The sequence below is a fragment of the Choloepus didactylus genome, chromosome 5 (genome assembly GCF_015220235.1).
Source record: "Choloepus didactylus isolate mChoDid1 chromosome 5, mChoDid1.pri, whole genome shotgun sequence".
NCBI classification, from domain to species: domain Eukaryota; kingdom Metazoa; phylum Chordata; class Mammalia; order Pilosa; family Megalonychidae; genus Choloepus; species Choloepus didactylus.
Window position 1 is genome coordinate 129,557,446 of NC_051311.1, and position 26,025 is coordinate 129,583,470.

The following is a 26,025-nucleotide window of genomic DNA, read 5'->3' on the forward strand; positions in this document are numbered from 1 at the left end:
GGGATCTCAGCTTTTCCTCCAATTCCAAACTTGCGTCCAATGTGTGATTGGTTACTGGAGACCCCAAAAACACTGTTTCATATAGTTCTTGGGTAATTGCCAGCTGCTTTAAGAACTCTGGAACAGTTGGCTTCCAGGTCTGCTTTAGGAGCTCTGCAATATCAGGTCACTGAGTTGGTGTTTCGGCATTTCTCTCGGCCTCGCCATTGTAACTGCAGTTTCCCAGCTGCCGTTCAAAACATCACACAACTGGATCCAAGAAAAAAACCAGCCATAGGGTTTTTAATAATATCTTTTGAATATTGATGTGAAATGAAAGTATATGGGAGGTTGGCTTTGTTCACCAACAGCCCAAGAACAAGAGCCCTTAAGTTGCTTATTTTCTGTATTTTGATGGCTTTCCAATCATGGGTGACCAGGTTGTTCTTCAAATAATTGTGTTTGTGGGATTTTCAAACCACAAATGAAGAGCTTTTTCTGAATGGGACAGCCTTGCTAAATAATGTATTTTGTATTTAGATGCCATAATATGGCAAATCATTTTCAAATGATAAATGGGCTTTTGATATCCCACCTCTTTTATAACACTGGATAACTTAATTTTTTTGCATTTTGAATTAGGAAAATTGTTGAGAATGTTATGGGTTTTCCATGTGTTGAATAGAAAGGAAACTGCAGAGTAATTTCTCCTCACTCAGGTAGACCACTCCCGCACATACTGACATCTGGGGCTTAGACATCACCTCTGTATTCCACACAGACATCTGTAAGGAGCCAACTGGTGGGTGAAAATTCTTCCTCCTCTTTCCCTGGAACATTTCCTTCTTTCTCTCCATTAAAAAAAGAAAGGCTCAGTTTTTCTTTTTCTGAAATAGGTAAGTCCTTTCCTGAGAGGTCATCAAATGAGACTTATCCTGAAATTAGTCCCTATTTTAATGGCCTGGTGTTAGAGAATTATTTACACTTGTTACATACTACCTTTAAAAAAATATCAGCAGCAGTCCTACTTATTTTTCAAGCTTTTTTTTCATTCTGCTAGGTATATAAACACTACATAAATGTGTGCTGATAGACAATTCTAAAATGGTTATTCTGTATAACAGGATTATGTGTTTTGAGCAATAAAGGAATTTCTATGCTGTGATAATTATTAAGTGAAATTTATTTTACATTAGTAAATAATAGACTGTTTAAGTGGCTAATGTGGAATCCTTTCTCTAAAAAAAAAAAAAATCTAGTAGATTAATGATACAAGTTTATCCTTTTAAGGGCAGAATTTCAAACTAAGATAAGGTACAGTAAAAAGGTACTTAAAGCACATCTTTCTTGTTTCTTAACACTAGCTGAACTGCCAACTGGAAGAATGCTGGCTTTATACATTAACGTGGGAGAACATTTTAACAAGATACCTTCTTTTGCTTCAAAATTATTAAACTTGAGCTTAACCTCTTGCCACCTTTTATTTTAACCTTCCCACTTTGGGTGACTGAACCAAAGCATATTCTAGTTTTAAAAGTGAATCTGCATTTGATGTAATGTGTAAATGTGTCTTTTGCAGATGAATGCTTGCTCACCAATGAATATTTGGTTATATTTAACAGAAATCTACCATAAGAACTGTAATCCTTGAGTTGTCCCCAAATAGACTGGTTAAAACTAGAGAAATGATACTTCATTATATCATAAAAGTAGGTATCCTTGTAGAATTTTAATTTCTGAGTCTTCTAAGTACCTTTCTTAGTTTTGCAGTAATCTTACCTGCATGCCATCGACATACATGCTTTTTAGCTTTTGAGTCCCTCTTTATCCCAATCACATATATACCCTTGGAACTGATTGTTCTATCAGTACTCTTCCAAAGCGATAAAAATCTCTTACGAATAGAAAAAATGTTCTTTGAGGACTCAGGGAAAACTGGAAACTGCAAGGCTAATTAATGACATTAATTCATTATTCTTTCATTTAATAAGCATTTATTAATGCTCAATTCTGCACCAGGCACTCTGAAAGGCCCTAAAGAAAGTTCCTGCCCTCAAGTAGCATATAATCCATTGTTTCTCAATCATACCATGCCATATATTTATCAAATAGTAGTTAGATGATTAACTACTTCCTATTTTCACCAAAATATGTTTGCAGTTCTGCTTATCTGAATCTGACAAACTGGAAAAAGTTTAAAGGGATGAGTGGATTTTGATTAATGCCAACATGAAAGGGCTCCAAGCACATTTAAGTGGGTCATTCTTTTCATAATGCATGATTTTTCTTAAATGCAAAACAGACTTTAGTTTGGGAAGAAGAACAGCATAGAATATCAGTAAGATAAATCACAACAAAAAGAAAAATTAGGCTCTATTGTCCAAAGTGGATGGAGGGAATATCTTTTTAAAGAAATGCTTCTTTTAAACTATAAACAGCAAAGCAAACATGTATCTCATGTACCCCTATTTCTAAGTTGTGCTATCCCATTCATTTTCATACTGATAGCCTTTAAACATCTCATTTATTGAAAGTCCTTACACATGGTAGAAAGTATTTCATCATTGATGATAGATCAAAATGAAGATATTTAAAACTTAGCAATATTTCACTTATTCTTGAACACTCTCGCATTCAAAGTCAATAAAAAGAGTACCTAAGGAAAATAAAGGCAGTTGATTGAATATTTCCATAATTTTCATACAAGAACGGTCCCTTTCTATCTATTTATCATTAGGGTCAGCTTTTCAGACAACCTCAGTCATGCCCAGAAAGTGCCTGAGCTATTTGTGATTAGAATGGCTTGTGAAACATAGATGGGATCCTTCTCCATTGTTTTCGAGGGTCCTGTAGTTGTGCACAAAAATAAATTTAACAAAAATGTAAGTTGTACAGTTACAGTTTTGTTAAATTGGGTGTTTTGGTCATGATGTTAAACATACTCTTTGACAGTCAGGTGCTAATGATTGTAATTATTGGAACCAGCACGTGACTATTGTAATGTAAGAATGTTTCTCCAGGGTTGGAAGAAATACCTTCCTTTTACCTCTGTCCTGTTAAAATGGGTATTAGTTACGTTTTTTTCACTTCTGTTTTGTGAATTTACAAGATTTGGGGGAGAAGAAATTATTTAAACTAAGTTTTATGCTTATTTAAGTTTCAGGTTCAATATGTTTAAGTTCAAGCAGAATCATCAATTTTGATATTCTTCTCACTTTGTAACAAAGCTGCCTTTATCATAAGAACAGCTTCAAATTGTTTTCTCCAGTATAGGACTCCAGTGTCACGTTTACAATCTATTAGATGAGTTCAACATTCTAAGATTTCAGTGCTCAAAGAATGTTTTCCCTTCTGATAACAGACCAGAGGTCTTTCAGAAAACAATATGGCAAACAACTACCTATGAAGGCCTATTTTGGCTAATCTCTGCAAACTCTGATTATACCCACTTGTATATTTTCTGTCCTGCGCAACTTACATTTTTGTTAAATATTAAGGCTTAGAAAGCTAGAATAATACTTCTACAGAGTTAAAAGTATATGATATTCTAGGTTTTTCTTCTTTTTAGAACCCTGTGTTGAAACAAGACTTACTTTGAAGTCTTAAGATATGTCTCAAATCTTCTGGCATTACCAGGCTGCCAAAACAAAAACTCATGGTATAAAACAGGGCAGTATTTGTGTTCTTAAGAAAAAAAAATGTTTTATGTGTACTCTACAAATATAGATTCAACTTTCCCTTGAATTGCATATTATAATCAAAATTTGTAACTTAAGGCTAGTATATATATATATATATATATATATATATATATATATATATATATACACACCTTTGTAAACTTCATATTGTAAAAATAGAAATTAGAAAAAATACTATATTAGAGGATTAAAGTGTTTCACTGAAATGAGTAAACCTGACAATAACAAATATTTTGACTCTTCTAAATTATCTTCTAAATTAAATTATTTCAACATTTGAGAGCTGGTGAATTTCTATATTCTTTCTAATGCTATACCCTTAGACCCCATTCTATGAAGATGTGTATAGCCCATCCTTGACCTAGTTTGATTATCAATTTCAAGCACTTGTTTTCCAAGTTTACAAATACAGACAGTCACATGAAACAGTATTCTAAATCAGCTCCAGAAATGTGCTGGGGTGCTGACTTCAATAAATAAACTCTAAGGCCAGTATTTTGTGTTCCAGAGTACTTAATATCAAAAAAGAGATGTCTTTGGGTATGGAATGACCATAAATAAGCGGCATTCTAAAGACAGAAAGATAATTACCAAATCGGGCATGAGAGGCTACTCATTCTAGCTACAGGACCAGGCCCAAGGTAAGAAAAAAATAAACCAGGACCATTTTATATGCTTGCTCAAATATATGTATATCATATTATTTTTGTTTGCTGACTATCAAAGGTAATTACAATGAAAACAAAATAAATATTTAATTTTTGACTGTATTCTTCTTAGCTTTCTTTATTCAAAACATTTTGATGTTAATGTAATTATTATTTTATATTTGCACAGTATTTAACAGATACAAATTATCTAAGAAATGGTTATTGGGTCTTGGCATTAAATACGATTTTTTTTTTTTTACAATATGCATTTTTCAGAACTGACAAATGAATGTAAGAGTCAAAGCATAACAAATAAAGATTCCTCATTTTTGATTCTTTTGTTCAAAAAGGAATTGGCAGTGCCTTTTTCCATTCCCACAGACTACAGATAATTCTAAAGCATGAAAATTCAGGAGTAGTTCATGGCTTCAAAACTGCAACTAAGCCAAAATCTTACAGTTAGCTTTTGTCAAATCAAGAAAAATGGATGGATTTTCATCATAAACTGTTTTCCTCATAATAGTCCATTCTTTTGCTTTTAAGAGGCTGCCTGTGAAGTGTTAATGACCGAATCATCTGTGGACATATTCCTGTGGTTTCTGGTGTTACAATATTCACTTTAACAACTGACAAGAAAAATGAGTATTACTTTCAAGAATGTTTGCTCTCTATTTTGAGAAAGTACAAAACACAACTGGTGCTATGTACACAGAACCTGTAAACTAAGGGAGGGATAATAAAAACACAGAAAACAAAGCACCAATATTTTATAAATGGCTTGCTCATAAAAAGCCACCTTCCTTCCCACCAGCTGCACTAAGTTGAGCCATTTTTTCCTCAGCAAACATTTTACTCCACACCTGCAAATGAGTAGCAGTAGCACAGCACCTGCTGTAGCACTTAGTGCTTATTAAGGAAAATAGAATCCACATTTCAAGGTATTTCAATGTATTTCAAGGTATTGGAGGGATTTCAAGCAGTGTTTGGAAGACTGGAAGAGCTAGAGGCAGAATGTGAACTAACCCAGATATTAATATGTGCAGAAAGCAGATACTATCCCCCTAGTCAGAGGAACAAAAGAGGGGAGGAAGTGGTAGATCCCAGGATCCCAAGTGCTGATGCACTTGTGAGGTGCCTCAAGGGATCCTGGAAAAATACCAAGGAGGGGTCACCACACCAGTCCTGGGACTAATACACGGCACCACACAGTAGATGCTTGGACAGCAGGGGTGGGGTATGCTGCACATCAGATAGAAACAGTTGGGCCGTATGTGGCTGGTGCTGGAACTGATAAGGAGCTGCCCCTCAGCAGGTGTTAGCAATAACAAAGGAGCTCTGCTTGGCATGTGTTGGGATGGCCAAGGGGAGAGCCATGTGGCAGGTGCAGGAATATCTGAAATGGCACCAAACGTTGGTGCTAGAACCAAGGAAGAGTTTCCATGCTGTGGGTACTGAAACTGCAGATGATGCTTGAGTCCATTTGTACATGCTGCTGTGGAGGGAGGCACAGAACCTGGACACAGGAACCGAGTCCCTTTTCCTCTTCTTTGTTTTCCAGTCTCTTAACAGGGCCTCCCATGTGCAGGACCTAACTGGAATCCTGCTAGCAAGAAAAACTTGCAAAAGTAATCTATGGGGTTCCAGAACCCTACAATGCATAGAAGAGCACAGAAGGACAGAACTATAGGCCGAAAGCAAACAGGCAAATGGCTGGTACACCTATTATCTTGTATGTCAATTTTTCTCTAGAATTTATTTAACATGACAGCACCAAATTTGCTGTTGGGAATTTGGTATCTAATTCTTCTAATCTTAAACAAAGGAAAAAATAAATGATAAGTAAACAAGATGATATAAACAAAAGACAGGATATAATATATGTAATATACATTACATAAATCTGACTATAAATCTATGACTTTAAAGCATTTATTGGAGAAATTCTGATTTCTCACCTTTCATAAACGCACATTTCGTAGATTTTTGCGTTATAAAATATCTATCTTTTCTCACTGATGTGAAACATGTTCTTAAAACTTTCTTATTCTTCTCAAATTCCAATACATGATGTTGAGCAGATAATGTACACACAAAAAAAATAAACAATAAAGGAAAAATAATTAGCCTGCAGTAGGCTAAATATGGCCTCTACTTCTTTCTACTCCTCCCATTGAGATTCCCCTTGAATCTAGACTGGCTGTAGAGACTTGCATGACTAATAGAATGAAGAGGAAGTGACATTCTGGGATTTCCAATTCTAGATCAAACAAAACCTTGCAGCTTCTGTCCAAGTCCCTTTGTAAACTTGCTCTGGGTGAAGCCAGCTGGCCTGTGAGGCTCCAACTGTTCTGGGCTGTGGTCCCAGCTGAGCCTGCCTTCCAGTCTTCCCTGCCGGGTGCAAGACATAAATGTAAAACTCTCTTGAAACCTCCAGAACAGCCCATCTGCAACCTGAAAACCCTAGTCTATACTATGATCAGCAAAGAATCACCCAGTCAAGTCCTACTTAAATTTCTCATCTAACAAATTGTATAATAAAATGGTTGTTTTGAGCCATTAACTTTTTTTATGTAGCAATAGATAATGGAACATGGTCTCTCCAATGAAGAAATGCCCACAAAAGCAAACTAGCTACTATGTGTTGTATGTAACCAAGTTATCCTAGGTAAATTAGCTAAATATAATTAAATCACAAAATGCAGGGCTCATGAAGCATCAGGGATGAATGCATTCTCATATCTTACAGATGAAATTGAGAATCACTGCAGTCCTTGAGGGAACCTCTTTGACAACGTGAAGCTATACAGCTTGAGGTAATTGCTATTTGTAATGTTGCATTCTTTTTCTCAAAGAGATCCCCCAACTGGTATAATGTCAGTCCCCCCAAAACTAGATTCTGTCCCTGGAGTGTATACATTAATAATCTTAAAAGTCTTTGGGCCCTCGTCAGTAATCAGTATTTTCCACAAGAGAATGATTCCAAAGAAAGGGGAACAGATACGTTTATAAAACTAGCTTAGAGACTTACATGTAATAGAAAAATAAACTAAAACAAAGCCTAAAAGTTCTATAAAAGAAGAATAGTTAAATAATTTATGTTATTATAGTTAAATCAATTTATGGCATGATATCATCTTTTAAAAAACAAAGTCTCTAACAACATGGGAAATAGTTTATAATATATCTAAGTGAAAAAGAGCTAAACTTGGAAGTTTATATAAACTATGATTACAAGTACAAAATGTATATATTACAGATAAAAACTAGAAGGAAATTTGGAGAAGTGAAAATAGTTAAGCTGAAGTAATGGCCATGGGATGCAAGTTTGCCTTTATTTTTTTTTTTTTTTAATTTACATTTCTCATCTAAGTTGTATCCTATCACAGTCAACTTTAAGTCATATAAGCTTTCTCAGAAACTAGCTTCCAAGGTTTGCTCAGAGATCCTATAAACTCTGCATTTAAACTAGGGAAATTACTGTGATGTCCAAATCTAGGGAATGCAGGCTGGACTGTTTGATTCTTTGCAAAATATAACCCGGAAAAATGAACTTGTCCTTAGGAAGGTAAACTCAGATATTTGGGGAAGTTTGGCATCTTTCTCTTCCACTTTGCACCAAGAATGGCAAACTAAAACGTCAGGAGCCCAAACTTAAAGAGCCAACACCTTTCTCCATCCCCTTATCTGCCATTTTTATGCAAATAGGTATGTGTGTGTGCAAAAGTGTGCACATGCACACACACATATACAGACACACATCTTCTAGAAGAAGACACGTTTAAAGAACACCTCAGCAATTATAATAACTGTTTGGATTCTGTGGCATGGTAGAACAGAAATAAAAAAATCCGGAGTCTGGTTTTGGGTTCACGGCAGCTGGTTATATGACCAGCAGGGAGTCCTTGCTCGCTAAGAACCTTCATGTCTCCATCTGTAATATGAGGATTTCTTCACCACATAATCACCGAGATCCCATCTCATGCTCCCATTATCTGACTTTTTCACAGATGAATTGGGGTCCATTTAAAAAGCAGGAAACTTAGGAAGCAACACTGCTCTGTGTGACTTTTATCTCTCACATTTTTTTCTTTTGGCATCTTAATTTTATAAAAAGAATTTTAGATGATAAAAGTTTAGATACTAGAAATAAATAAAATTGTAAATGATTTTTTAAAAAGAATTGGAAGAGAAGTCAGTTTCTTACACATCGCTCAGTGGTTTAAGAAGGCAGGGAACCCCAGCTTTTCTTCTTTCTCCAAATGTAGAAAACAATGCATGGCGGGGGCCCCCTGCCATGTTCATCCTGTACAGTTTTTTTTTCTTAGAGAGAAACACAGGAAGAGACATTTTAATCTGCCCTCACCACAGAGGTATGGAGAGCTTCACTCCTCTCACTGAACCCTTAAAAGTTCACACCTGGCTCATCCGGGTTTTGGCTGAAAGCCAACTCAAACCCTGGGCCCCGCTGGCTGAGGTCCAGTAGAAGCAGCCGTTAAAGCAAGATCACGTCAGCCACTCTATTTTCACAGGAAACATCATTTTTCTGTCTTCAAGCACCAAGAAATGTCTGCCTTTCAGAAATTTCTTTGCAATGTGAATTTTAAATTGCCTACCATGGAGTTTCCATTAAAAGCTATGCCCATAGTAAAAGGAGATACGTTAACCATTCACATCCACATAATTCTAGAGTTATCCCTACATAAATTCCAATCAAAAGGCAGCTTAAATAGTGAAGGATATTACTCTAGCCTCCTAAGGAAATTGGCTTTACAGAATGTTGGTTTTACACTACCTCCTTGGCTTTTATTTGTGGTAAAGATGAGATGTGACTTATATGGAATTTCCCTACATATTTTGTAAAATAGTAATCAACGATCTCACCCATTATATTATTCAGTTTCCTTCATATAAACCCCAAATGGCAAATTATTGCCATAGTTTGAGGATAGGAAAAATTCTCTCCTAATCTTAATGAACTAGCATGTTTGCTCTTACTAAAATAATAGTATACCTTCCTGCTTTGGGTTTTACCTTGGCCATTAGGGAAATTGAGACTGGGATTTGTGTACCTTGAAGTCACATTCAGTAACCTTCGCTTTTTATTTGTTTGTTGGTTTAATGTAATTAACTCCCCCTCCAATCCCTTCAACCCTGTCATTTTTCCATGGGACTTAGCTTATGTTGTTGTCATTGATTTTCAGTTTTATTGTATATGTGTGTTTTTGTTTTTGTTTTTGTTTTACTATGAGGTTCTTCGAGTCATTTAGGGGAAAGGTAAATATATAACAATGTGTGTGGAGGGAGTGTTTGTTATACACAATATATATTATCATTAGTTATCTTAGCAAAACATATTTTTAGAACTGAAGAGACCTCAACAATAGTTTACTTGAATGGTTTTCAAACATATTTCTATCATGCAAGGAGAAGCAATTTCTTCAAACGAAATGTTGCCCAAAACTTAAAGAAATATAACAGGGGGGAAAAAAAAGGCAAAGATCCTCTGAGTGAAAGACAGGGGGATAAGAGAAAACCACCCCCTACCACTGATAACTACCCTGTTTCATTGCAATACACAGCTCTGGAGTCACTCTACAGAACTCATCGTTTTCCATGGTGTACATCTGAATATCACTGATCAATGTCAGTTGCCCTATTTTATAAATATGGAAACTGAGGCACAGAGAGTTTGTGAGCTATCTAAAAGCCTTTACCTGACTGGGATACATCACCAACAGAACTCCAGTTCTCTGATTTCCAGATCTTTATTTTTATTGTAACAGAAGTGTACATCCCAGTATTGGCTTTTAAAAAATGGTGTTTGAAAAGGGTTTAACAACTGCAATTTTTTGTTAAAGATTAAAAAGGATCTAAGATTTTCTTAAACTCATCAATGCAGCAAATATTATTTATTCTCAGATCCAGCACTACTTTTTCCTCCTCCCAGACCTATGTCAATTGAGGGGCTGCTCTCTTTTCTTTTCAGGTTTGCTTCCAACTTGTCAGTCCCCTGCCTCTTCCCTATGCAAACCTAAAGTTTTTACACCCCCTTCCCCCCACCCCATAGAGAATCAGTAGCCCCGTGCTTTTGTATGTCACATAAGTGTAACCAAAATACTTTGTGAAATCTTAAGGACAACATTTTTTTTTCTTTTCTTTTCTTTTCTTTCTTTCTTTATTTTTTGGACATTTTAAAAATGATTGGCCTTTTTTTTTAAATCATCATACACATCAAATTCTGTCATTCTGTCATCCATTTAATAAAACCTGCACATGTTCTTATGAGCCTACTATCAGTAAGCCAGGGTCTGAATTCTGAATTAACCTGGCATCAATAGCTTATCAGGCATATGTCTCCAGGAAAAACTAAAAAAGTATAATGCACTTTCATGTCACAAAAATTTCAGGCAAGCTTTGGTTACATTATGAAAAATATGCAATATTTCAGCTGTAATTTTTTTAAGTCATGATTCTACACCCTCAATTTCAGAAGGAACAAAAATCCTCAATCAGATTTGTATCACCTATTATTAACATTTTGGCTTTTAGGAGAAATCTAAAGCTTACCATTTATTGTTTGTATTTATTGTTTGTATAATTTGCATTCCTTACAAAATAGAGGCTTATTTTGATCACTACTTACTTTTGGCTATCTCATTTGTAGAAATATTTGTTTAATAAAGACCATTTCAACATAAATGATCTCCAGATCATAAAAAGACACTACCACCCTCTAGTGGTGAAACCCTCACATAGCAAAGTAGTGGGGACAAACTGCCTCCCAGTTACCAAATTGACTCATCTGAGGGGAAAGGGATTAACAGAAAGGTCCCCAAGTTTGGATATTAACCAGGAAACCTCAAAAAGTCTACATACATCTGGAGGCCCCGAGGGTATCTTGTACCTGGGGTATGGAGGAGACAGGTGAGCAGAGAAGCAAACCATTACCAAATCGATACTGATCAAAGCAATGTCTGATCCTCTTTCACAGGCATTAATCAAACTAGTGCCTGGGTCAAGTCCCCAGGGCTTTATTGAACCAGAATTAGGCATCAGATCCAAAGGCAGAATGGCAGACCATAGAGAGATGAAGATCCAAGCATGTCATGCTAGTTCAGGATATAAACAATTAACAAAACAGGACTGCCAAGGTCTAGCATTTAATGGGTGTCAGTCTTCTGGCGGGGGAGCAAGGATGAAAGGGGATCAATTGGCTAATGTAAACATTTAAGGTTTACCCAGACAGTAAACAAGCCCAGACTCCATCCTTTGATTAGTCAATTGTGTCGTGATAAGCTCCTGGAGTCTGCTGCTAGTCCAAGCCTCCATTCTGGAGTTTTCCTTCAGATCTCACCCTTAGTCTCCTTCTAATGATTCAAGATTTTTGCATAATTTCTAGTGATGCAAGATGAGGGATACCAATTTACAAGTCAAATTGCATACATATTATTCAATTAATTCAATCAAAAGAAATACATCCTCTATACCCCAAGCAACCTTGATATAAGACAAATTCTTGAAATCAAAGACAAGACCAATCTTAAAATCTGGAATTGGCAAAACAATCAAGAGTCAATAAAAAAGAGAGCTCTACAGAGGAGGTTTGACCATAAAAATATGATGCTGAGACTGTGTAGCAAACATTATGATACTTTTAAAAATGCAAGCCCTCTATAAACACTGGATTCTATGTGAGTGTTATTATTTTGCTGGCAGTAAAAAAGGGAGGATAGTAAAAATAGTAATTTGAATTTATGGAGAGCCTATCTTTTAGACGCTTGTGCTTTTGAATGCCAGCTCATTAACCCTTAGGACTATCTGAAGAGAAAAGTAGCCAATGTTATTCACTCCATTTGCAGATAAGAAATTGAGACATAGAATAAGTGGCTTATACAAAGCTTGGGCGAGGAAACTGTGAGTAGAAAAGAAAATCTTTAGCTACTAAGGTGGTGATGTGGTCCACAGATAAACAGTTGGCAAGGTTTGACTTTCTACTATGCAGATGCATTGAGAAGTAGATAGCATGACAGCCAAAGACTCTCTCAGGCAAAAGGAAAAGATCTGGAAGTATGTGGTGGAGTGGAGACAGACGCTCACCCCAGGAGATACCAGTGGAAGCCTTGGCTTATCTTGCTTAGCTGAATGGACACATGGGCATCCTCTTAGCCAGAAGCCAACCCTCAGACTCCAGAACCTCCCTTCCACCCCCACACAAAACCGGGGAGATCACCACATAATCATCAGGAAGCAATCACTTCATAGCCATGCTCTGAGATAAAGATTAGAATGGGGGAATAAGTAAAACTGCTCAATTAAATAGGAAGACCACAGCAATAACACAGCACCTGTGAATATGAGAATTAAGCATCATAAGGAAATGAAGACGTACTCACAGAGATGAATCAAAGAGTACATAAAGTGTCATTCAATCTGAACCACCTTCTTTGATTAAAAAATAAATAAAATACATATTCCATAAACTAACCAATAAAAACTTTTCTTAAAGAAAAAGTCCATGCAAACAGTTTTAAATCACTGTTGAGTTAGCCAAATAGTATAATCACTAGCAAGATAGAGAACAAAGGAAAACAAGTGGCTATACTACTCATTATACATGTTATACATATATAACTATTTAAAAAGTTACTAGAAATGGACAGCTACAGATAAACAGATGAAAATATCTCCCCCATTAACAAATGCTATTAAGTAATATTTCAAAATAATAATATTGAAGAAAATAAAATAAAATTGAAGAAAACACATGATGACATCCAAAAGAGGTTATTGAGCGACCTCTGGTATCAATATTCCCAATCAACTTACTGGTCATAACAAAGAGTCCTGGAAGAGAAAGGAAACTGTCAAATTGGATCAGGCAAGAGTGTATAGGTTAATCATAGGGAATCTCAACTTTAGGAAACTGCCACAATCAATTCAAGACATGAAAGATCTAGTGATGTAGGTACATAAGAGGGGAGATGAAGAAATGCACTCAACCATCAGTACATAGTTTCATTTTTAGTTGACAGTGGAGAAATATTCCCACCACTGCACAGTTAGGTTTCTAAGACACCTGTCACCACCTGGGCCTAGCAATATAGGTACCATTCTAGGTTGTAGGCACCGTGGATATTCGGTCAGAACGGCCAGGTACTACATACTGCCCAACATCCATTCTGATTGGTCAGTGTCTATACCATACCTGTTGTTGAATATTTTAAATATCACTCTGCATCCAGGAATCTATCAACTTAAACCAACTCAGGCAATTGTTCATCTCCCCTTTTCAAAGTCTTCTAAGATGTCTGGGTCTTATGTAGTAGGATGGATTCCTACTGTTATGTTTCTGTATTTAAAAAAAAAAAAGTAAAGGGAGAGAAGTGACACTATGGCACCTGACTTGGTGACTCAAATATAAGGAAGACCTGAATGAGTGGAGGTCAGACTCAGAGGAAGGATGACACAGTGTATTTTTAAAACAAAAAAGAAGGGAAAAAGAAATAGATCACAAAATACAAGAAGCCAGAGAAGAGGCCCTGCAGCCTGTTTGCCCCATGGTATCATCCAGTGTTTATGAAATGGGTCCTGGAGATAGATTCAAAGGCCATCTTCAAGCAGAAGGTTGTTGGGAGAATGGTGAGGAGTGCTTCTGGTAAAAGGAATGTGATACCCACAACAGTGTGCAAACAAGAGTGAGCATGACTCATTCAGGAAGCAGCAAGTAGCTCAGTAAGGCTGCCGGACAGCAGGGTAGAGGGCAGAGTAGAACTGAGGGTGTGGCAAAAGGAAAGGATGCAGCAGAGGGCAGGGGCGTGTCATGAATGGCCTCATAAAACATATTGAGGAACTTGAACTTTAGCCTAAAAGAAACACGAGATGGAGGAGTTTAAATTAAGGGAATGACATGAGCAGATATATGATGAACATGTTAGAAAGATAGATAGCAAACAGTGGAGCAGAACTAGAGACAAAGAAAGATGGAAGTGGCCTGAACTAGGAAAGTGAGAATGGACAGACGTAGATAAAGCCTACTTCATCCCTTGCCTTCCACTCCTGAGCTCCCGAAGGACTGCAATCCATCCCTCAAGGTTTTGCACTCAATACCACCTTAGATTCCATTTTTGAGCTATGACATCTGCAACCCAAAACTTGGTGCTCTCAGAAAATGCCCTGGTTGGACCCATCCTGGCCTCCAGCTAAAAGGGAAAAGGGGTTTCACACCTTACTTACTGCTAATTTCCTTGTATTGTTTTCAGTTGACCCTGTCTGTCCTTTCCTCAGTAAGATACATATCTCCACACACCATAGATATTTAGGGAAAAGCAATATTTTCATGCTGAATTTCATTTATCTTCATTTGTAAAAGACAACCGAAAGCAAGTCTGGTTTCGAAACCAACTACACATATCAAGGACTATGAGTAATTTCTTAGAGAATGTGCCAAAGTGAAGGGATAATATAGCTGTTAAGTGCAGTTCTTTAGTATTCACCATCACTTTCTAAAATCTTTAACATTCATCAAAATTCTTTTAGTTGAATCAGCCTTTGTGAATCAATTTATGGAGTGGAAAATGGAAGGTATTAGAAACAGAAATAAGAGTGTGTCTCCAAGCAACAGTAATGCTATAGAGACGAGGAGAGCCTCTTTCCCTTAGGGATTTCTAGATTTCACATTAATCTCCTTTGTATTTTGAAAGTAGAGTCCAGTGGATTTTGTTACCCTTGCCTTGGGGTTCCATCAATGTAGCTTATATCTGCTCTGTCCAATCAGGTAGTCAATAGCCACATGTGCTACTGAACTCTTGGAATGTGGTTACTGCCAATGAGGAACTGAAGTCTTCATTTGTTAATTTTAATAAATGTAAATTTTAAAGCCACCTGGGGTTAGTGGCTACCACGTTGGACAGCACAGCTCTAAAGTACTGTTTCAGTTTTGGTTATTCCTACCACAAATTAATTGTCTCTGCTCTGCTCAGCAATCCATAAGTTAGTATCCTGTACTTGTTTAAGAATGACCCTTCCCATAAATGTGGGGCAAAGACACAGGTATGTAACCACCGCATTAGAGAAACACAATTTATGAGATGAGTCAGAATGCAACTTGATTTTTGTCCCCCACTGTTCCTTTAAAAATGTATTCATTGGGGGAAGTTTTTCTAATACCACTGGTGAAACTTCCCCAGCTGGGCCCCATGTATCTTCTGGTCATTTTAGATTTTAGAAAATCCTGTGGTTATTTTAAGTTGCAAAATGCAGTTTTGATTCAGAAATTAGAATTCCCCATTCAATATTTTCATCAGCACTTCAATTTCCCAGTGTTCTTTCTCCCTTTACTTTTCTTTGTAATCTGGAAGTGGGTGAAGCACAAGAATTGTGAAAATATTCCCAACTGGAATTTTAGCTCTTTATGGTATCAGAAATAGAATCTTAGTGAAATTTTCCAAGTAAACATCCTATTACTATGCAAAAATGATCATTGCAGCTCTTTGCTTATAATATCTAAGGACTGGAAATTGTAAAAATGTCACCAACAGGGGACCATTAAAAACCATAGTGGTTTTTAAAATGTGGTACCTACATACGCAATAATATGGGCCAATCACCAAAATATATTGAGTATAAAAGCAAGGGCACCAGATAAGCTTCCATTTGTATTTTAAAATAGAAATCATATATTTTTTTAATCATTTCCCAAGTTTTTCAGATTGCTTCTCACTCATTGTGATCTCCTTCAGTTATTCTGCATCCTGATTCAGACAAGTCATCATTCTTAACCCACATCTCTGTGGATGTGAGCCCATTGTAAATAGGACCTTTTGAAGATATTATTTTTAGTTAAAATGTGACCTAAGGGTAGGTCTTAATCCGGATTACTGGAGGCTTTATAAAGAGAAAGTCCCAGGGAGGAGCTCAAAGCCAGAAGGAAGCAGAAAACCAGAAGAAAAGGAGCAAGGAGAAGACATCGCCATGTGATATGAGGCAGGGATTCAAACCAAGGAACCCTAAGGATTGCAGAAAGCCAGCACTGGACCCTAAGGACCCCAAGATGAAGCAAGCCTTCTAGCCTCTGAAACCACGAGGCAATAAAAACTCCTGTGTTTAAGCCCCAAACACTTTGTGATATTTGTGATAGCAGCTAAGGAAAACTAAGACACTATACCTTTTCCCATGATTCTAGATCCCATTTTTACAGAAGCAGCCCAGTAATCTGTGTCTCTAGCCTTGATCTCTCTCCTGAGTTGAGTCACCTCTTCCTGTGAATGCTGCCCTATCCTGGTGCATCTCCATATATACCTCAAAGCAACTTATCTAAGATAGAAGTCATTTCTCCTTTGCTATATCCACCAACAAAAATCAAATGCCTGTTTCTTTTCCTGAATGCTGCCTTTGATGGTGATTTCACAATCTCCTGTTATTTCAAATTATATCTTGGGGCCCTCTTGAACTCCAACCCCTCTCTCACACATCATATCCATCTGTTTGATAAATCCTGCTGCCATAGTCTCTCTGTGTCTACTGCCGTGACAACTCCCCTGGCTGGCCCTTATTACCTCCCATCTTGAGCCCCAACCTCCTCTCTATTGCATGGGTCTCCCACTTTCTCCCCTCTTCCTTTCCAAAGCCAACCTACCTGCTGCCACTTCCTGAAACACAGATGTAAACATGGCAATCTGGTGTCTGGTCCACCACTCCACCAAAACTGCTCTGGACAAGGCTCCCTGTGAAATTCTAAGGATATCTTTCATTCTTATTTGGCCTCACTCTGTCCCGTGGCATTGCTAACTACTCCCTTCTTGAAAAGTTCTCCTCTGTATTCACCAATTCTACTCTCTGTTAGATTTCCTCCTTTCTCTCTAGTCTCTTCTTCTTGGTCTCCACTAAGGCTGTTTCTTCCTCTGATTAAACCTTAGTAGAATTATGTCAGAGGGTATCACCCTGAGCCCTCTACTCTTCTCATGTTGTGGTCCTTAGCCTGGGAGACCCCATCCACACCCATGACTGCAATGACACCTAAGGATTTATGGCTCCCAAATGTGCCTCTAATCCACTTGCCCTTGTCTCTCAGACTTGTCCAATTGCATAAGAGTATTTCCATATAGATGACCACAGTTGTGTCAAAGTCCACCAGCCTCAACAGAACTCATCACATCCTTCCTCCCAAACCGGTTTCTCTTGTCTTCCCTCTCTAAGGAAATAAAGATACCACCATCCACCCAGTTGGTTACCTATCCCAGAACTGGAAGGTAATCCACACTCAAGCTCATCAACTTCCTGACCCAAACCACTGTCCCTTAGCCACTAATTTCTGCACAGCTCTCCAGAATTCTCATTCCATATGATTAACAATGCAGTGTCCCTTCCACTTGAAGGTCAACTCTAATCTCAATTTCAAATTGCCTGAAGTGCACAGCATCATTTCCCCCACAGGAACTAGCTCCCTCTCTTATGCTTCAGTGTTGCCATCCCCAAGCTTAATAGCTCAAGGGTATCTTGGCTGTCATCTTTTTATTATTATTATTAATTATTATCATTATTATTATTTTATTGAATGATTCCCTCTTCCTCCTTTCTTTTCCCTTTTCATTCCCAACACCCCTCCTGAATTAAACCCTGTAACCAACGTGCTGTCGTTGCCTTCATGCTGCCTGTCCACCAATCCACTTGTGTATCATTCCTGGCATGATCTTCCTAAAGCAGGCTTTAGCATCTCCATTCCTGCTTCAATACCCTTTTGGATACGCCACCATCTAGAAGCTAAAGCCCCTACCCCTTTCACCTCCCAGATACCACAAAATCCCTCCTCTCCAGCTACTCATAAAAACAGCCTATTCAACTTCACCTCTTAATTTTTGTACTGGGCATTTCCTCAACCTCAGTGTTACTCAAACTTCAGGCATTTTGGTACCTCTCCATGAGTTTTCTATTATCACATACTACCTTAATTATTTTTTATTTAATATTTTTCTGTGAATCAACTCTCTTCTTAGCTCAGAAATATCTATTAAAGGATAATTGCTACCAGTACCATAAATAAAAAAATAAAACAGTATCTATTGCAATGAATAGGTGATGTGGTAGACTGAGTCTTGTACCCCAACAAATGGCAGGTTCTTAATCTTAATCTGCATACCCATGGGTGTGAACCTATTTGAAAATAGGACCCTTTGAAGATGTATTATCAGTCCATATGAAGATATGGACTCATTTAAGAATAGGGTCTTCTAAGATCCTATTTGGGTGAAACCAAACTGAATCAGGGTGGGTCTTAATCTGTATTACTAGAGGCCTTTTAGATGGAAGTAGAAACCAGAGAAAGCCCCAGGAAGAAGCCAGAAGTCATCAGAAACTAGAAGAGCAGATACAAGGAGTCAGAGATCCCCATGTGATGGGAGGCAGAGATGCAAGTCAAGGAACCCCAAGGATTGTGGCCAGCCAGCACCAAAAAGAACACTATAGACTTCAGGAAGAAAGCATGTCCTTGCTGATTTTGAACTTCTAGCTTCTGAAACCACAAAACAATAAATTCCTGCTATTAAGTTAACCAGTGTGTGGTCTTTGTCATAGCAGCATTGGCAAAACATGATAGGTAGTATCTAAAAATACATATTATTTTCTAATTATTAAATTATAACAATACTTTTTTCCTGCAAAAATCATTAAGGCTATTGCCTGTTCTATTTTTGTTATAAAGGAAGATTAAACAAGTGTCAGAAGAACTTTAAAGTTATAACAACAACAACAAAACTTTACTCTTGAAGACTTGAAAGTAAGTTGAAAAAATAATATCTTTTTCATTCTGTAATTCAACGTTGAGTGTCTTGTCCACATATTTCCTAAAATCATTTAATGCATGCAAAGTTTGGGAAATGCTGCTCTACATGAGATATTCTCTTCACCTTTCTCTGCCAATCTCAACTCTGCACATCCTTCCAGGCTGGGCAAAAGCTCCACCACTTCCTACATTCCTGATAAGCAATACACCATCTGTTCTAGTTTGCTAATGCTGCAGAATGCAAAACACCAGAGATGGATTGGCTTTTATAAAAAGGGGGTTTATTTGGCTACACAGTTACAGTCTTAAGGCCATAAAGTGTCCAAGGTAACACATTAGTAATCGGGTACCTTCACTGGAGGATGGCCCATGGCATCTGGAAAACCTCTGATAGCTGGGAAGGCATGTGGCTGGCATCTGCTCTACCGTTCTGGTTTCAAAATGGCTTTCTCCCAGGACATTCCTCTCTAGCCAGCTTGCTCCTCTTCAAAATGTCACCCACAGCTGCACTGAGTTGAGTCTCTTTGAGTCAGCACGTTTATATGGCTCCACTGATCAAGGCCCACCCTGAATGGGTGGGGCCACACCTCCATGGAAATATCCCATCAGTTATCATCTACAGTTGGGTGGGGCGCATCTCCATGCAACAAACCTAATCCAAACATTCCAACTTAATCCCCACTATTATGTCTGCCCCACAAGATTGCATCAAAGAATATGGCTTTTTCTGGGGGACATAATACATTCAAACCAGCACACCATCACTTCCCCTTTCACCAACCTACTAGGTAGGCATCTGTTCTGGTTTGCTAATGCTGCCTCTATGCAAAATACCAGAAATGGATAGGCTTTTATAAAGGGGATTTATTAGGTTAAAAATTTACAGTTCTAAGGCCATACAAGTGTCCACTAAGGTATCAACAAGATGATACCTTCACTGAAGGATGGCCGATGGCATCTGGAGCACCTCTGTCAGCTGGGACGGCACGTGGCTGGCGTCTGCTGGTCCTTTGCTTCCAGGTTGTGTTTCAAAATGGCTTTCTCCAAAATGTCTCTGGGCTTTTGTCTCAGCCCCTCTCTCTCAGCTCCTGTGCATCCTTGCTTCTTTCTCACAGGGCTTTTCTCTCTAAGCATCTGGGGGTCCTCTCTTAGCTTCTCCAGGGCAAACTCTAGGCTTCATCTCTTAGCTTAGCATCTCCAAACATCCTTCTGTCCTCATCTCCAAGTATCTCTAAGCATCTCTTTCAGATCTGGCACCTGTGTCTCTACCTGAGCCCCTTAAAGGACTCTAGTGATCTAACTAAGACCACACACCCTAACTGGGTAGGGGCAACACCTCCATGGAAATGATCTAATCAAAAGGTCTCACCCACAGTTGGGTGAATCACTTCTCCATGGAAACACTCAATCAAAAGGTTCCACTCAACAAGATTGGATTAAAAGACCATGGCTCTTCTGGGGTCCGTAACAGTTTCAAACTGGCACAGCATCTCTTATGGGTTTTTGGAAGTTACTCTACTCTGTCTTTGACTGATTCATATACAGGTTTTCTAGTTTCTAGTTTCTGGTTTCAAATGCTTACAGCTCAAATGCAGATTTGTGTAGGCTTCTGTTTCTACTGATACTGAGTATCACACCTTCAAAGGAGTGGGAATTAATGAATACTGATTCCAGGAACGGTGTGAGTGATTGATGAATTAGTACTTCCTCCTTTTAACTATTTATGAGTATGTATCTCCTCTAATAGACCAGAACCAACATCAAGGACTGTGCCTCAGCCCAGCCCAGCATAAGGCACATTGTAGGATTGCTAGAAGTAGTTGTTAAATGAATAAATGACATGTTCTAGAGAAAATACACTATAGGTGGCATTCAAGGACAAAAACAATTCTATCCTTCTAGGCAGTCTTCTATATTTATCAAGTGCTTCTGCCACTCTTCTCCTCCCTTCTCTTCATTCTGATGCTACCCTGGACTTGCTGACATAATTCCTGAAAGGGTTTACATTTATTTGGCATGTCATATAAAAAACGTTGTGCACACAGCACAAATGCTGGTTGCTATCACCTCTGGTTTTCACCAACTACTATAGGTGAGGCTTAGTGTGAATAGGCAGCTAGGCACACATGTGGTCATAAATCTTAAGTCTCTCAAGAAAGCAATACCAAAAATTCATCAATGACACGCCTTCAAATTTAAAATTAATATCAATTTTTCCTTTGTCCTCCAAATTAACTAATACATTTCTTAAAAAGGTAGTATTTAACAGACCCTGTCTTAATAGTCTCTATTTTCTCTAGGACCTAAACCAATAAAAATATTCTCTATATAAGTTAGCTGAAGGGAAGGTGAAAAAAAAAACAATATATAATAATTTGCTTAAAGTTTTATAAGCAAGTTGGAACTAACTCTTTCAAGTTCTAACTAATAATTATGACCTCCCAATTCCTAGATTCTGTATACTAGCCATGAAATCACATTTAAAAAGTCACTAATATGAATTAAAGACGTAATTAAGCCAAAGAAGGAATAAAAGGATCACCTCTAAGGTAGAGACAACTTTAAGAATATACCTGAAATCCATCATCACCTTCTAATTATCATTACATAAATATCAGACACTAACATAAGTGATCCAATATAAATCGTAAAATGACACCTACTAAACATGGACTTAGATATTTTTTAAAAAGTGAAGGAGCCCTTAATAAATGGGAGGCACCCGAATTTTCATTACATACCCTTTGATCTGTTTTTGAAACATAATTGAAACTTAGGATGAAGCCAAGTTTATCCTCCATCTGTTATTGTCTAACCACTTATTTAGTACAAGGCACTATTTTGTTAATTTAATTCTAATAACTCAGTGAGGTAGGTTTTAGCCCCACTTTACAGACAAGGAAACTGAGGCTTGGCAAGATGAAGCATCTTGCCACAGGTCAAACACCTAATTAGCAATGTGGCCACTGAATCCAACTTTATCTGACTGTGAGTCCACAGTTTTTTCCCCACCTCTGGCTGCCTTTTGGAAATACTTAAATTCTTCAGATGATTTCTACCAGCTACATATTTGAAGCAAGTCTGATAATATTTTGTTTTACGTTTGACCTTGCGTGCATGTCTTCCTCCTTTTCTTACAATTAATTTGATTCTAAGCCAAGTATCAAGGTATTATTCCATTCTATGCTTCACGGTTTATTCTAAACCAAGTCCCAACAAGCCCACAGAGTACCAGCCACCTTCCCTTTTCCCAAGCAGAAACTTAGAAGGAAGAAGCAATGAGTATGTTCAACTATTTTGGAAAATGCAATTTCTTAGTGTGTAGCATGTATCAATGGTGAAATTAATACTAAATTTTAAAAAATCACACACTTACAGTTGTGGAAATGAGCCCCAGCTGTTTCGGTTCAGGCACATTATTTTAGAGAATGGAAACATGCAAAACATTCCTGTTCCCGTGTTTCCTAGGAAAAAAAAATGTCACTCTACCAAGCAGAGACAGTGTCCTCAAAAATGACTTGCTCGGTGTGTGGGCACCAAACTGCTGCTTTCCAAGCTGCCGGGGACTGGAAGTCCTACCAGTGCGGCTGCAGGGCTGCCCAACCAGAAACCCGGAAAGGCGGGAAGACTGCAACACCCACAATTCAGACTTCTCACCTGAAACCAAGAGAAGAGGGGGGGAAGGCTGGAGTTTCACCCTAGGAAGAAAGGGAAAATAGATGGAAAAGGAATAAGGGTGAAAAATCAGGTGGGTATATGTAAGAAATATTTCTAAATATTAACCTATTTCTGTCAAAGGGAAAAAAGTGGTTTGAAATTTTGCAAGAAGTCAGAGGCTTCCTCAGTGTTGGCAAGAACTGGAAAAAAAATCTTAATGCAAATAAATCCTTATACAATCATGGAACCTGCCCCACCAGATTCCCTTTCGATGATTCAGATGTGAGGGAGCCTCATTGCCTGTAGGAGCAGGTGAGTGAGGGCTTTGGAGGTGTGGCCACCAGCCTACTTCCTCCTACCGGGGACCCTGTCACTGAGAGACGTTACAGACACAGTGGGACCTATCGGCCCTTAGTCCTCCAAAATGCCTGGGATTTTTTTAAATGTGCTTCACGAGCAATACGGAACCTTTGTTGATATTTTTTCCCAATTCCGTTCATATTTCTGGTTTTTGTGCTTTCCTTACGTATTTTCCAGGATTATTTCCAACTGTGCAAAAAAAAAAAAAAAAAAATCAAGTTATTTGAAAGAAATTGAAAGAAAGGGAATTAAAAAACCTAATGAAATGAAAGGTGCAACAATTGTTTCTCATCTTTTCAACCAGAACAGGAAATGTTATATATATAATATATGTATTTGAGTCTGTATCCAAGAGATATGTTTCTTTCATTTATTCATACAGCATCTCTCTCTAGCCTCTTATTTCCTATTAAATTCCCAGAAAATGGTTAGAGACCAGCCCTGCTTGGCCTGGGCCCAAAAACAGAACGGGGGGATCCATCTGAAGTAACGAGATGGCAAAACGGTGACAAAGGGGGAAGTTTTCTTTCCTTTTTCTGTGCTTTCTGTTTCTCCTTACCACATTTGGCCTCCCTAACGCCTCCCAGGCTTCCTGCTGCCCAAGCCTCTTAACCCATCCAGAGCCCCTTTAAAGCTTCCTCTTGGGTAACTCCAAAATCCAAACTGAGCCCTTGTAGTTCTCATTTTCACAAGTCTCTAATCTCCTGATTATAACCCGACTTTCTTTCATGTCACTTATATTCCTTCCAAAACAAATGGCTCTCCATTTTCCCAAGCCCTAAAGATTTTCTTCTCTTTTCTGTTTCTTCTCCCTGGAATTTTCTGCCCACCTTTAAATAAATGTTCAGAACTTCTCTTTCAAGTCTCAATGAAAAAAACTCTCTTCTCCAATATGATCTGCCTTGTCTGCTCTAATCTGAATTATTCTTTCCCGCCTCATAAATTCTCTAATATTTCATCTAGTCTTCTTGCAACACATTATATAGCTTGTGTTTGGTTTGTGTGTGTGTATGTGTGTGTGTGTGTGCAGTCTTACCTTCCTATTTGAAGGCAAGCTCTTATTTTATTTCCACCTCACTAACTCAGTAACTTGAATATAGACATTTCTGATAAACTATAAGTGAATGAAATAACTGAAATAGTAATTTGAAGCTGGATATTTGTGCCTAACACTGTCACTACTCTCCCAGAATCCATTTGCGTTTAAAGAATTCCCTAAATGCCATGAAGGAAAATGCTATCTGAATCCCCTATGGTCTGGTCTGCTGAGGCCTCCACAACTTTAATTCACAGACAGATAAAGTATTAAATCAAGCAATTCAGCCCCTAACAGTACCTGAAATGAAGGCTCTAATGGATCAGCACCAATTGCCCCATCCGTTCTGCCTCATGCTGTGCACTTGGCTTTCTAACAGCTTTCCGGGGACTGGCCTTGGCACCCTATAGCCTTCAGCCCCATCCCAGCTGCTGACTGACCTAGTCCTGCCTCTGTAAATGTCGATGACCACTCTGGTATGTCCGGTTCCCTGCCGCTAGAATGTAATCTCCTAGTCCTGAAGTCTAAGCTTGGACTTTTGGACTCCACGAAATAGTTCTTAACCACCGATGTCTCCCACCTAGGGAAGGGAATTCTCTGGGCCGTTGTTAGTTCCTCACACCTCTGCTTCTACAGGATTCTCCCAGACCTCACGCACTCTGTCTGTCTGTCCTTCAGACACGGGAGGAAATGAACCTTCTACATCCTGCTGACTCACACAGTGAGCTTTCTGGGGACCGTCAGACAGGCAAACTGGTGACGGCGATTTCCCAACTCACCTCTAATCAGATTTTAAGCATCCACTAGCCCCTTCCCCTGACTGTGTGAACATAATCGAAGCTATCCAAAGTTGGTCCATAGTTTTTCCTCAGGAGTCACTTCCTTAAGACAGTCTTTTCTGACCCTTTCACCCCTTATATGACCCCTTCCACGTTTCTTGTACTGACTTAGGCAAATGTCCCAAATGGGATGATATTTTGTGCTAATCAAAGATGTTTTCATTTCTCCTGTGAAATCATTATCACTTGCAGCTGTGAGATTTATTGTACCTGAGAAAAAGGGTAGCAGGATATACATATCCGTTATTTCCTGCCAGACAGAAAAAAGGTATGGTAAACCAGTCCCTTCCACCCCCAGCGTGTGGGAAGAAGAAAGCCAGACCTTGGTGAAACTCTCAGGGGGCTTCAACAGAAGCACACTGGCAGGTACGGGAGAGCAAAATGTCTCAGGAGGCAGGGCTCCGTGTTCAGCCACACAGCCTGCACCACATACGCTTCACCCAGCTGGGGGCGCTAATCGGGGACTAAGTCTTCCCACATCCTTTAATGTGGGGCTGTGAAGTTGCCAAGAGGACCAGTGGACCTACAGAGGCGGGGGGTTAGGAGAGAAAGGCTCTACTATGCCTTCATGACTTGAGAAAAATGTCAAGAATAACCTATCAATGGATGTCAGGTTAGCACAACTTTCCAAAAAGTTATGTTGGTCAAGGGCCAGAACCAAACTAGATTCCCATAGCTGGTGACCAGCCAGAACACAGACAGCACCATATAAGCTTTAGGCCTCTTTCTCTCCCCCACAATGTGACATTATGTCCACCCCCTCACCATATACTGATGCATATACTGATGCTATCTTAGAAAGAAAGTGGAGGAGGAGGAGAAACAGAAGAGAAAAGAAAGAAAAAAAAAAGAAGTTACCCATAAGAGTATTTAAGCTGAAAGAGACTGTGACACACTGAATGGTAAGTTTAAATTCTGATCCTTCACCCCCTGCCCCATCACATTCTCCAATGGTAGTAAACAACACAGAAGCTGAAATGTCAGTGACCACTTTCCCGGCCACCCTTGCAGCTGAGGGAGAGGCAAC

The 26,025-nt window shown here is 38.5% G+C and overlaps 1 pseudogene; it reads left to right on the forward strand.

The window, feature by feature from the left end:
• Positions 1-24,966, forward strand: part of LOC119535439 — a 38,056-nt pseudogene extending 13,090 nt beyond the window's left edge.
• Positions 24,967-26,025: the final 1,059 nt, after the last annotated feature.